The sequence below is a fragment of the Panthera tigris genome, chromosome C1 (genome assembly GCF_018350195.1).
Source record: "Panthera tigris isolate Pti1 chromosome C1, P.tigris_Pti1_mat1.1, whole genome shotgun sequence".
NCBI lineage: Eukaryota > Metazoa > Chordata > Mammalia > Carnivora > Felidae > Panthera > Panthera tigris.
Genome location: NC_056667.1, coordinates 168,928,135 through 168,941,352, shown reverse-complemented (window position 1 = coordinate 168,941,352; position 13,218 = coordinate 168,928,135). Strand labels below are relative to the sequence as shown.

At 37.7% G+C, this 13,218-nt stretch overlaps 1 pseudogene; it reads left to right on the top strand.

Annotated features, from left to right (window-relative positions):
- The first annotated feature begins 8,878 nt into the window (after positions 1-8,878).
- Positions 8,879-13,218, top strand: part of LOC122240811 — a 144,644-nt pseudogene continuing 140,304 nt past the window's right edge.

Here is a 13,218-nt window from a genome sequence, read left to right as displayed (position 1 = left end):
AAGTTTTGCTTATTATTCTATTGGGCTGTTTTTCTTTTTCTCATCAATTTTTCTTTATGCATTTGGGATACTAATCCTTTGCTACTTACAAGGGTTGAAGACAAATTTTCTCAGTCTATGTCTGATCTTTTCACTTTTAAAAAATTGGGGATTTTAACACTCAATTTTTATGGTTTATCTTATTTTAGAAAAATCTTGTTTAAGAAGTTTTAAATTTTGGGGGCGCTTGGGTGGCTCAGTCAGTTGAGCGTCAGACTTTGGCTCAGGTCATGATCTCACTGTTCATGAGTTTGAGCCTTGCGTTGGGCTAGCTGCTGTCAGCACAGAGCCTGCTTCAGATCCTCTGTGCCCCTGTCTTTCTCTCTACCCCTTCCCTGCTTAAGGTTTCTCACTCTAAAAAAATAAACATAAAAAAAAGAAGATTTAAATTTTCTTGAGTTCTTCTGTATATTCTTCAAAAAAGTTTGAAGTTTGATTTTAATATGTAGTCTTTCAATTATCTTGGAGTTCATTTTTCTGTTATTCCAGCATGGTTTTTTTGTTTGTTTTTTGTTTGTTTGTTTTGTTTTTTTGCTACTCCAATCTTTCTTCACTGTGAAATATTTTTTCCCAGCTGTTCCTCAGTTTGTTATTCTGTTCTATGTATCTACTTCTGAGGTCATGTCACATCATCTAAAGCTACACAATATGTCTTGTTTTAGGTATGGTTAGCCTTCTCCATATTTTTCAGTTTTTTAAAATGGTCTTGGCTATTGTGGCTTTTTGGTTTTTCACATCAATTCTTTTTAGAATCAGATTATCAAATTCATATATATTTTCTTGACTTTTGGTGGGAATTGTATCAATTTTACAGATTAAATGGGGAGAAGTCTCTATCCTTATATTATTTCATTTTCTTTAGTGTCTTTTCATAAAGTTTATAAATGTCCTACATATCTTTTCCTAGATTTATTCCTACCTACCTTATGCATTTGTTGTGACGTTACAAAATATATCTCAAAATGCTAGATTTCAGCAATTTATTGGTAGTGTATAGGAATGTATTTGATACCTTACATCCAATTAATTGTAATAACTTACCAGTAGTTTCATATAGGACTTTTATGTAGATAGTAATATTGTATAATAAAAATGTCAATGTCAGTTTCCCTTCTTTTCCTCAATACTTCCATCTTTTTTATTTCTTCTTTTTTTAAAGAACACTCTCCAGTACTATGTCAAATAATGTAGTGATAGCTCGTAGTCTTCTATCTACTTTTAGTGGCAATGCTTCTAACAATTCGCTGTTTACCCTGAAGTCTCTGAATGGATGTTTGTAAACAATGGTAGGGAAAGTCTTTAATCCTAGCACCTAATCTTGTTTCTGGTATACAGTAGACACTTATTAAATAATTGTTGATTTAAATTTCATTATTTTTCCTGGTATATGGACATATATTATGTAAGAGCATTTCTATCAGGCATAAAAATCCTAGAAAATTATATGCTTACGGGTAAAGTGATTACAGCTTGCAATCTGGTAACATCTTAAATTATCCAGAGTAGATGTCAACTTGAATATGTAGGAATCTTTCTAATCTCTGTGATAAACAGGAGGGAATTACTCTGTGACTGGGGAGAATTGATTTATGACAAAACTGCTGTTTTTAAACATCTGTTATTACCAGCCCACTAGGCATAAACACTCAAATGTTAAGCATGTCATTCAGAAGCTATGTTTTTCTGTTTGCCTTCTTTGTAAACCAATAGTAGGTATTAGGAAAAGGAAAGCAAGTTCTGCTATTCTGCTACTCAATTAATTTCTATTGCTTTCTAACAAATTATTATAGATTCAGCAGCTTAAAACAACACTAATTTATTATCTCAGGCTTCTGTGGGTTAGGAGTTTGGGCACCGGTTAGCTGGATTCTCTCCTCAGGTCGTACAGGGCTGCAATCAAGATGCCAGCTGTGCTATAATTTTCTTCTAGGGTTTGGGTTTTCTTCTAAGCTCATTTAGGTTATTGGCAGACATTCAGTTCCTTGCAGCTTTATTATTATTATTATTTTTTAATTTTATTTTTTATTTTTTAAAATTTACATCCAAATTGGTTAGCATATAGTGCAACATAGGAGTAGATTCCTTAATGACCTTACCCATTTAGCCCATCCCCCCTCCCACAACCCCTCCAGTAACCCTCAGTTTGTTCTCCATATTTATGTTAGGTCTCTATATTTATGTTATGTCTGTGTATTTATGTTCTCCATATCTGTTTTGTTCCCCTCTCTGTTTTTATATTATTTTTGTTTCCCTTCCCTTATGTTCATCTGTTTTATCTCTTAAAGTCTTCAGATGAGTGAAGTCATATGATTTTTGTCTTTCTCTGACTAATTTCACTTAGCATAATACCCTCCAGTTCCATCCACGTAGTTGCAAATGGCAAGATTTCATTCTTTTTGATTGCCGAGTAATACTCCATTGTATATATATATACCACATCTTCTGTATCCATTCATCCATCCATAGACATTTCGGCTCTGTCTATATTTTGGCTATTGTTGGTAGTGCTTCTAGAAACATGGGGTGCATGTGTCCCTTCGAAACAGCACACTTGTATCCCGTGGATAAATGCCTAGTAGTGCAATTGCTGGGTAGTAGGGTAGTTCTACTTTTAGTTTTTTGAGGAACCTCCATACTGTTTTCCAGAGTGGCTGCACCAGCTCGCATTCCCAGCATTGATATATTTGATTTTGATAAGAAGATGACTTACTTCATTGGGTCTGACAAGTAATCAGAATATGTTTCATCTTGGCAAAATGGTAAGATGTTGTCCAAGACGGCGTGCCTCCCAGTCTCCAATGATTTTGTTGACTCTATTTTTAGTCTGCTTTCTTTCCCATTAAAAAAAATATGAATTCAGGTATCCAGGCAGTTCTTCATTTTCTTTCTTTGTTTTTTCTGATCTTATTAGCACACTATAAATCTGGTGACCATTGCTACGGTTTTTTGCTAGCAAATTGCTTCAGTGGCTGTTGCTTTTATAATTTGCTATTAGTGATCATTGTCTTATTGCTCTTTTTTTTTAAATATGAAATTTATTGTCAAATTGGTTTCCATACAACACCCAGTGCTCATCCCAACAGGTGCCCTCCTCAATACCTCTCACCCACCCTCCCCTCCCTCCCACCCCCCATCTCAGTTTGTTCTCAGTTTTTAAGAGTCTCTTATGTTTTGGTTCCCTCCCTCTCTAACCTTTTTTTTTTTTCCTTCCCTTTCCCCATGGGTTTCTGTTAAGTTTCTCAGGATCCACACAGGAGTGAAAACATATGATATCTGTGTTTCTCTGTATGACTTATTTCACTTGGCATAACACTCTCCAGTTCCATCCACGTTGCTACAAAAGGCCATATTTCATTCTTTCTCATTGCCATGTAGTATTCCATTGTGTATACAAACCACAATTTCTTATCCATTCATCTGTTGATGGACATTTAGGCTCTTTCCATAATTTGGCTATCATTGAAAGTGCTGCTATAAACATTGGGGTCCAAGTGCCCCTATGCATCAGCACTCCTGTATCCCTTGGGTAAATTCCTAGCAGTGCTATTGCTGAGTCATAGGGTAGATCTATTTTTAATTTTTTGAGGAAACTCCACACTGTTTTCCAGAGCGGCCGCACCAGTTTGGATTCCCACCAGCAGTGCAAGAGGGTTCCCATTTCTCCACATCCTCACCAACGTCTATAGTCTCCTGATTTGTTCATTTTAGCCACTCCGATTGGCGTGAGGTGGTATCTGAGTGTGGTTTTGATTTGTATTTCCCTGATGAGGAACGACATTGAGCATCTTTTCATGTGCCTGTTGGCCATCTGGATGTCTTCTTTAGAGAAGTGTCTATTCATGTTTTCTGCCCATTTCTTCACTGGATTATTTGTTTTTTGGGTGTGGAGTTTGGTGAGTTCTTTATAGATTTTGGATACTAGCCCTTTGTCTGATATGTCTTTTGCAAATATCTTTTCCCATTCCGTTGGTTGCCTTTTAGTTTTGTTGGTTGTTTCCTTTGCAATGCAGAAGTTTTTATCTTGATGAGGTCCCAATAGTTCATTTTTGCTTTTAATTCCCTTGCCTTTGGGGATGTATCAAGTAAGAAATTGCTGCGGCTGAGGTCAGAGAGGTTTTTTTCCTGCTTTCTCCTCTAGGGTTTTGATGGTTTCCCGTCTCATTCAGGCCACACACTTCCAAAACTCAAACAGGAAGAAATAGAAAACTTGAACAGACCCATAACCAGAGAAGAAATTGAATCAGTCATCAAAAATCTCCCAACAAATAAGAGTCCAGGACCAGATGGCTTCCCTGGGGAATTCTACCAGACATTTAAAGCAGAGATAATACCTATCCTCAAGCTGTTCCAAAAAATAAAAAGGGAAGAAAAACTTCCAGACTCAATCTATGAAGCCAGCATTACTTTGATTCCTAAACCAGACAGAGACCCAGTAAAAAAAGAGAACTACAGACCAATATCCCTGATGAATATGGATGCAAAAATTCTCAATAAGATACTAGCAAATCAAATTCAACAGCATATAAAAAGAATTATTCACCATGATCAAGTGGGATTCATTCCTGGGGTGCAGGGCTGGTTCAACATTTGCAAATCAATCAATGTGATACATCACATTAATAAAAGAAAAGATAAGGAACATGTGACCCTGTCAATTGATGCAGAAAAGGCATTTGACAAAATTCAGCATTCTTTCTTAATAAAAACCCTCGAGAAAGTTGGGATAGAAGCAACATACTTAAACGTCATAAAAACCATTTATGAAAAGCCCACAGCTAACATCATCCTCAATGGGGGAAAACTTAGAGCTTTTTCCCTGAGATCAGGAACACAACAGGGATGCCCACTCTCACCACTGTTGTTTAATATAGTGTTGGAAGTTCTCGCATCAGCAATGAGACAACAAAAGGAAATCAAAGCCATCAAAATTGGCAAAGATGAAGTCAAGCTTTCACTTTTTGCAGATGACATGATACTATACATGGAAAATCCAATAGACTCCACCAGAAGTCTACTGGAACTGATACATGAATTCAGCAAAGTTGCAGGATACAAAATCAATGTACAGAAATCAGTTGCATTCTTATACACTAATAATGAAGCAACAGAAAGACAAATAAAAAAACGGATCCCATTCACAAATGCACCCAGAATTATAAAATACCTAGGAATAAACCTAACCAAAGATGTAAAAGATCTGTATGCTGAAAACTATAGAAAGCTTATGAAGGAAATTGAAGAAGATATAAAGAAATGGAAAAACTTTCCGTGCTCACTGATTGGAAGAATAAATATTGTTAAAATGTCAATACTACCCAAAGCTATCTACACATTCAATGCAATCCCAATCACAATTGCACCAACATTCTTCTCGAAGCTAGGACAAGCAATCCAAAAATTTGTATGGAACCACAAAAGGCCCTGAATAGCCAAAGTAATTTTGAAGAAGAAGACCAAAGCGGGAGTTCCTTGCAGTTTTGGGAATGAGGTCCTTGTGTTCTTACTAGTTGTTAGCTGGAGACCACCCTAAGCAACTAAAAGCCAATACTGTAGTCAGTTCACAACATGGCTGTTTGCTTTCTTTGTAGTAAGCCAATCAGAGAAAATTCTTGTTTTTAAGGGCCCACCCTTGGGTCAGAGCCACCCAAGGTAATCTTCCTTCTGATTTACTCAAAGACAACTGATTTGGGACCTTAATGACATCTGTAAAATTCTTTTGCCAGGTAATATAACATAATCACTGGAGTGATACCTCATCATATTCACTGGGTCTGTCCATACTCAAGGGGAGAGGATTATACAGGGTTGAGGGTCAATGGGGATCATTTTAGGATTCTGACTGCCACAGCTATTATACACTCATATATAGAAGGTCACTTTTCTTCTTCCATTCTCTCAGATAAACATTTTCTTTCTTATTTCATGGCATTGTTGTATGAAGGTCTCAACAAATCTTTCTCTTTCCAAATGTTTGCACATGCCTTAAACTGCCATATGCCTTAAATTGATAGTTTGGTTTTAGCCTTATTTCTTAGGTAAGCCTGGGGACATTTTTTTCATGTGACACTTGGTAGTTGGATAATTGATAGACTTTAATTCAAGAGCTTCTGGGTTTCACTGGTTTTAAGCTGCTGTCAGCTACATTCAAAGGCACAAAGACACACACACATGTGCATACACATAGTTACAATATTAGAGAATTCTAAAATGACAGAAAGACCATTTTCATGGCATTTTGTTTTACTTTTGGGAGACGTGCACTTTATTAGGAGTGCCTACATTTTAGTAGCATTTTGGAGTTTACAAGGTGTAGTTTACAAGGTGTACCACATTTTATGTTATTATGCCTATCAGCTCTGTTGTAGGGGAGGAAAGTGAGGCCAACATCAGTAATTTCCCAAATTGAACATGTAGGGTTGAGTAGGACAGGGAATTGAACCCACGATTTCTGACTTCAAGTATAAACCTTTTTCATTTATCTGCTTCATTGCCACATGAGTAGAAAGAGTTTGTAAATGTATTTCTTACATTTGCATTAAATAATAAAGACAGAGAAGTGAGGGGAATTCTTGTGTATAGTCTTATTTTGTGCAACTCTGAACTGGTTTCCTATGATTTATTTGTAATTCCTTTTGAATTGGTTTTATTTTATATTATGCTCTCTCATTTATAATTTGGCATATGTTTCTTGTCTGCTTCATATTCTCCTTGTATTTTTATGAGGCTGTATATATTCTTCTTTAAAAGAGGGAACAAATGGAAAACACGCCTGTTAGATTTATTCAAGGATTTCACAGCCCTTCGTACACTATACCTTATCATCCACATTTCATTGTCTGGTGGCAAATTTTCTAACAAAAGAAAGATAATAATATCCAGAATGGAAATATTCATGAGGTTTGGAGATTTATGAGGAAATTCTACAACGCAAGTGGCTTTTGTTAAGTAGATGAAGCTTACAAACATGATGAAAGATGGTACAAAATCGTGGACTGGAGACTGTTTAAATTACATGATTCTTCATGTAACATAGATATGTGATAAATTCAAATAGATCAAAAGAATGTGTGGTGAGAAGTGAGTTTTTCTCCTGACCCCATATTCCAGTCCCTGTCAGTAATTTGGTGGCTTGCAGGGATTCTCTGGTTAATATTTCTTCAAAATGGGAAAAAAGGATTTGTTAATGTTTAAAAGTAGAGCAGAATTTAAAAATGAGTGGAAAATGGCAATTAAACACATTAGTGGCATAAGGGAGAAAACTTCTGGTTATGCAATTTCCGAAAAGATACTATCCTTAAACTGATACACAATTGAATGATAGAATATGCTGCTGTTTGTGCATACTTGCTGGACTCAGAACAACATGACAAACATTTTCTCACTTATTGAGCTGCTTCTACCGTGTTCTTGCTAAGCTTGTTACTAGAATCCATTCCTTCAGTTATCTTCTCTTGGACTAATCTCTCAGTTACGGTATAGAAGAAAGTGATGTCATTACAGAATCAAGAGGTGTTGTGAGTTGAATTGTGTACCTCCAAAAGATATGTTGAAGTCCTAACCTATGATACGTGTACATGTGGCATTATTTGGAAATAAGGTCTTTGCAGATATAATCAAGTTAAGATGTGGCTATATTGCCTTAGGGTAGGCTCTAAATTCAGTGAGCTGTGTCCTTATTAGAAGGCCATGTGGAAATACAGACACACACGGGAAGAATACCATGTGATGGTAGAAGCAGAGATCGGAGTAATGCAGTGGCAAGCTGAGGAATGGCAAAGTTTGCTGGTATTAACAGAATCTAGGAGGGAAGATCTTCTAGCTTCCAGAAGTGTGAGAGAATAAATTTTGGTTGTTTTAACAACTACTTGCATGCAAAACACACATTACCTCATTACGGTTCTTCTCATAACAGCATTGCAGGTAGATATTATCTTCATTTTACAGATGTAAAGACTCAGACTCAGAAGTCTTAAATAACTTTCCAAAGTCACATAGCTAATGGTCTCTGTCTGATATAGAAGCCATTATACCACACTCTTATTGATGATCATCCATTTATAAAGGGACAGCTAAACTTAGAAATGGTTTTATCCATCTGGGGTTGCTTCACATGGTCTGATTATAGGAGCATTAGAAACAAAAATTACATCTCCTACTGGTGCCTGAAAGTTCACTATTTCCCACAATTAATATTTCTTTTTAAAATACAAACATTCCAGGAGGATTAACATATTATGCCAATGAAAATATAAATATGTTAGAGTATTTTCTTTTTTTTCTTGATATCATAGAAGATCTACCAGCTTAAGAATATTGTTTGCTGAAGTTGAAATATGGTGGCAGAGTAGGAGGATCTTAGGCTTGTCTTGTCCAGCAAATATAACTAGATAACTATCAAATCATTCTGAATACCCAGAAATTGACCAGAAGACTGACAGAACAAATGCCACAACCAGAGGTAAAGAAGAAGACATATTGAAGAAGGTAGGAAGTGCAGAGATGCAGTTTGGAAGAAAAACAGATTGTGGTTGCTGTGGTAGGGAGGGAGTCTTGGTTGCAGAGAAGGGCAAGAGAAGGGCACAAAGGGGAGCGCACATCTGAAGATGACTTACCTGAAGGATAAGGACACAATAGAACACAGAGCACACATTGAAGATGCTCTGGTAGTGCCAGGCCACAGGACACAGGGAACACTACACAGCAGGGCACAACAGGACCTCTCCTCCATTACCGTCAAGAACGGGAGACGTAGCTGACTTTCCTAACACACAGAAGCAGGAACAGAGGCTTAGACAAAATAAGAAGACAGAGAATTTTATCGCAAATGGAAGAATAGGACATGGCCATGGCCCGAGATCTAAGTGAAACGGATACAAGCAACATGCCTGATAAAGAATTTAAAGTGATGATTGTAAGGATACTACCTGGACTTGAGAAAAGAATGGAAGACATGAATGAGGCCCTTAACACAGAGATAAGGAATAACACAGCAGAGATAAAAGGCTCTATAAATGAAATGAGAAAGACTTGATGGAATGAACAGAAGGCTGGAAGCAGCAGAGGAACAAATTAGTGACCTAGAAGACAGAGTAATAGGAAGTAATCAAGGTGAACAAAAGAGAAAAAAAAGAATTATGCATAGTTAGAATAGACTTAGGGAACTCAGTGACTCCATGAAATGTAACAATATTCATATAATAGGAGTCCTAGAAGAAGAAGAGAGAGAAAAGGGGGCAGAAAATTTATTTGAAGAAATAATAGCTAACAGCTTCCATAATCTGGGGAATATCTAGCTAGATCCAGAAGACATAGAGAACTCCCATCAAATTCAACAAAAGCAGATCCACCACAAGGCATATTTTAATGAAACTGGCAAAATATGGTAATGAAGAAAAAATATTGAAAGTAACACGGTAATTTGCAACAATGTGGATGGAACTGGAGGGTATTATCTAAGTGAAATAAGTCAGTCAGAGAAAGACAGACATTACATGATTTCACCCATATGTAGAATTTGAAAAACTTAATAGATGATCATAGGTGAAGGAAAGGAAAAGTAAGATAAAAACCATAAGACACTCTTAAATACAGAGAACAAACTGAGGCTTGATGGGGGTGGGGAAAATGGGTGCTGGGCATTAAGGAGGGTACTTGTTGGGATGAGGACTGGGTGTTGTATGTAAGTGATGAATCACTGGGTTCTACTAATAGGTGTTTTATGTTTTTGGTGGAGCTACCCATTACAAGCTAAGTAAAAGGACATTTTTAAGATTCATTTTCATTTTTCACAGATGTTAAAATCTAAGCCTAGGGCACAGAGAAGAGAAGAGCCTGACTCACATTTGCTGAAGATTTATAACTCTGATAAAGGCTGCACCCAGAATGAATAAATAATGATTCTATTGTGTTTTCCCAGTTCAGTTCCATTAAAATAGCTTCAAAGTGAAATTATCATAGAATGTGCATTATAGGTAAACCACAGCTGGCTTGCCTGACAAAAGAAAGAGAAAATCAAATTATTTGAAATTATTTGAATTATATGAAAATAGATTTTCAGAGGTTTTGATTGTATTGAATGTTGCTTGGCTAAGTATATACCATTCCTAGCTTTGTGCTTAATGTGTCTCAGAGGCTGTTCGTTTGTTTGTTTAGAAGAAAAGTAATGTGTTGGTGGTAAGTAGAATGATAACTCCTGGGGTGATGTGGTGTCATGATGGCTAAGAATCCTACTTGTGGTGGATGGATATGCAGTAGCTAACGTGACACAATTGGTAGCTCTACTAATGGAATGATGTGAGGGAAATAAGGACTGTATACTAGTTGGCCTGCTCTGGAAGCCTTGAAGAAGAACCTTAAGCTCAGATCAGCCAGTTATCAACTCAGGATTCAGTGAAAGCCAGGAGGCAGGGTTTAAAGTGTCTCTTATCTCTTGCAGCCAGAGCCTGGACTGGGATAGGAACTGACAAGTGAGAGTGGTCAAAATGCAAAGGAGATGGAGAAAGTAGCCTTGACAGGTGCCCTAAGTTAGCATCAGGGCCTTTATAGTGGAAACTTGAGAAATGGGATAAGGAAATTGGGTGGATGTGCTAGACAAGTTTGAACTTGTTTGTTTTTCAAAAAATGTTTATTTATTTATTTTGAGAGAGAGACAGAGACAGAGACAGAGACAGAGAGACAGAGAGAATCCCAAGCAGAGTCTGCACTGTCAGGACAAAGCCCATGACTTAAGCTAAAATCAAGAGTCAGACATTTAACCATCTGAACCACCCAGGCACCCTGAGAAATGTGAACTATTAATTCCCCTGGGCTCATTGTTCCTTGACCTACATGCTAGGGAAGAGCAACCTCTTCTTGCCTGGGGATGAAAGACCCTGCATGAGAGACCTCAACAGGGCCAAATGCCTTGCAAATGGTGCTTGACTTCCTTAAGACATATTCCTTCCTTCTGTCATTGCCTAAAAAGCAGAAACAAGAGTCAAAGCAGCATAGCTTGAGAGAGAAAGCCTGGGCATGGGGGCTTGGGAGGGGGAGAAGAGGATCGCTTACTTTCCAAAGAAATGTAGGAGATGGAAATGATGTACCAGCTGGAACTTTGGAATATGTGTGGGAGTACATCTTAAAGGCATTGGCCTAGGGCTTGTGCAGAAAACAAGGCTGGAAAGTGGAGAGTTTATAGACTCAATGTCTATATGCCCATGACTCAACATTTATTGGGCTAGAGAGGACACCAGGAGCCCATTGCAATATCCTGCTGACATGGCTCTTTGAAGCTAGGAGGAGAAGCCAGAACTTCTTTGACAGAACATTGAGGAACAGTGCTAGAAGCTCGGGAGGTAGGCATGTTAGAATGAATTTATTATGTGAGACTAGAAAAACCATCCCTGCTTCTCTTCCCTGGAAGAGCCCTGATAACACTTCATTCACTAAAGCAATAAGAAATGCAGTATTGATGGAGATATTGGCAACTTTGAGAAGTTCTATAGTAGCTGTCCTCTCTAGGCTACAGCTCACAGTTGGAGATTGCTATCTGTGGTTGTCAAGAGAACAGGAGAATGATAGGATTCCAGAATACCTGAGGCCAAATGGTTGTATTTGGACATAATTATTGTAATGGGTGACAAGGCCAGCATGGCAACTAGGAAGCCTTGGCCTACTGGGGTCTGTGCCAAGGGTTCATTCATCATGCTTCTCCTGGAAGAAGACAGATGGAAAGTCCATCAGCGTGTAGTTTGTTAACTTCAGTATATAAAAATGAGTTATGAAGACTGATATTAAAGGGAACAAAGGAAAATAGATTCCATATCTGAGCCAGAGTGATCTGAGATAGTTCACAGATGCAGAGCCTATTGATTGAGGGAAGCCTCAGTTCTTTTGAGAAAGGACATTGAAAGGCTACTTCCAGTATACACAATAATATTTTCTTCAATCCTTACCCAGAAGGATTTGTATCTACCTATCAGATAGTGATACATTGAGTAAAGACCTTTCAAGGGGTTTTGGGTAAATAATTTGAACTGGTACTTATGACAGGGGAGCAGAAGTGTTATCATGAGCCTTGGGTAAGGTGGAACTTTGGGAGAGCAGGTGCTAAATGGAGTCCTAGCCTAAATCTGTCACATAGTAAGTCAAACTCCTGGCACCAAGGAAAAGAATCATAAGTAAAACTGAAAACTAGGAGAAACTAGAGGTTAGTGTCACCCTCAAAGGCCTAAAGGACACAGGTTTATTTCCAACATATTTCCTTTCAATTCATCTCTTTGACTCATATAACAACCATGTGGATTTTGACAGATGACAGTAGACTACCACGGACTTAACCAAATAGTGGGTCCAATCACAGGTGTGCCAAATATTTTATCTCCACTGGAACAAATCAATATACCTGTGGTACTTGGTATTGATCTAGCAAATGAATTCTTTTCAATCCCTGTGAATCAAGAGTCTTTCAAGGTCAATTTACCTTTATGTTAGATGGACAGTGGTACACATTTACTATCCTGTCTCAGGACATTATTAATGCTATTTCTCTCTATAAAAATAAAGTCTACAGGGACTTTGATTATCTTAACATTTAACAGATCATTACCCTGGTCCACTATATCGATGCCATCTTGTTAACTGGATCTGATGTGTGAGAAGAAGAAATTACCCTAGTTGCCCATTCATGTCAGATGGTGGTAAAACCTCTAAGTTTCAGGGGACCACTTTATTGTAAATGTTTTCAGAGGTTCAATGACCTTAGATATTCCAGGACATTCTTTCCATGGTAAAGGGCAAGTTATTGTATTTTATACCTAGTCCAACTACGAAAACAGGCAGAGTACTAAGTGGGCCTCTTCAGATTTTGAAGGCAGCAAACATTGCAATTAAAGATACCGCTTTGACTCATTTATGGGATGACTTTGATGGTTGCCAGTTTCAAATTGGGCCCATGGAAAAAGATGGCTATGCAGAACGTCTAGGCTATAGTGTAAGCTGCCCTATATTTCAGGTGGATCCAATTATGTAAAAACCAGATAAGGACTCCATCTGGAGTCTCTGGAAGCCCCAACAAGAAAGTTGCAGCATCTAGGGTTTTAGAGTAAGACTATGTCTTCTGCAGAAGAAAATTACCAGTTGCACTGCTGGTGCAATGCTGGCAGAGACTGAATACCAGTCCATTAGCTAGCTGCTAACCAT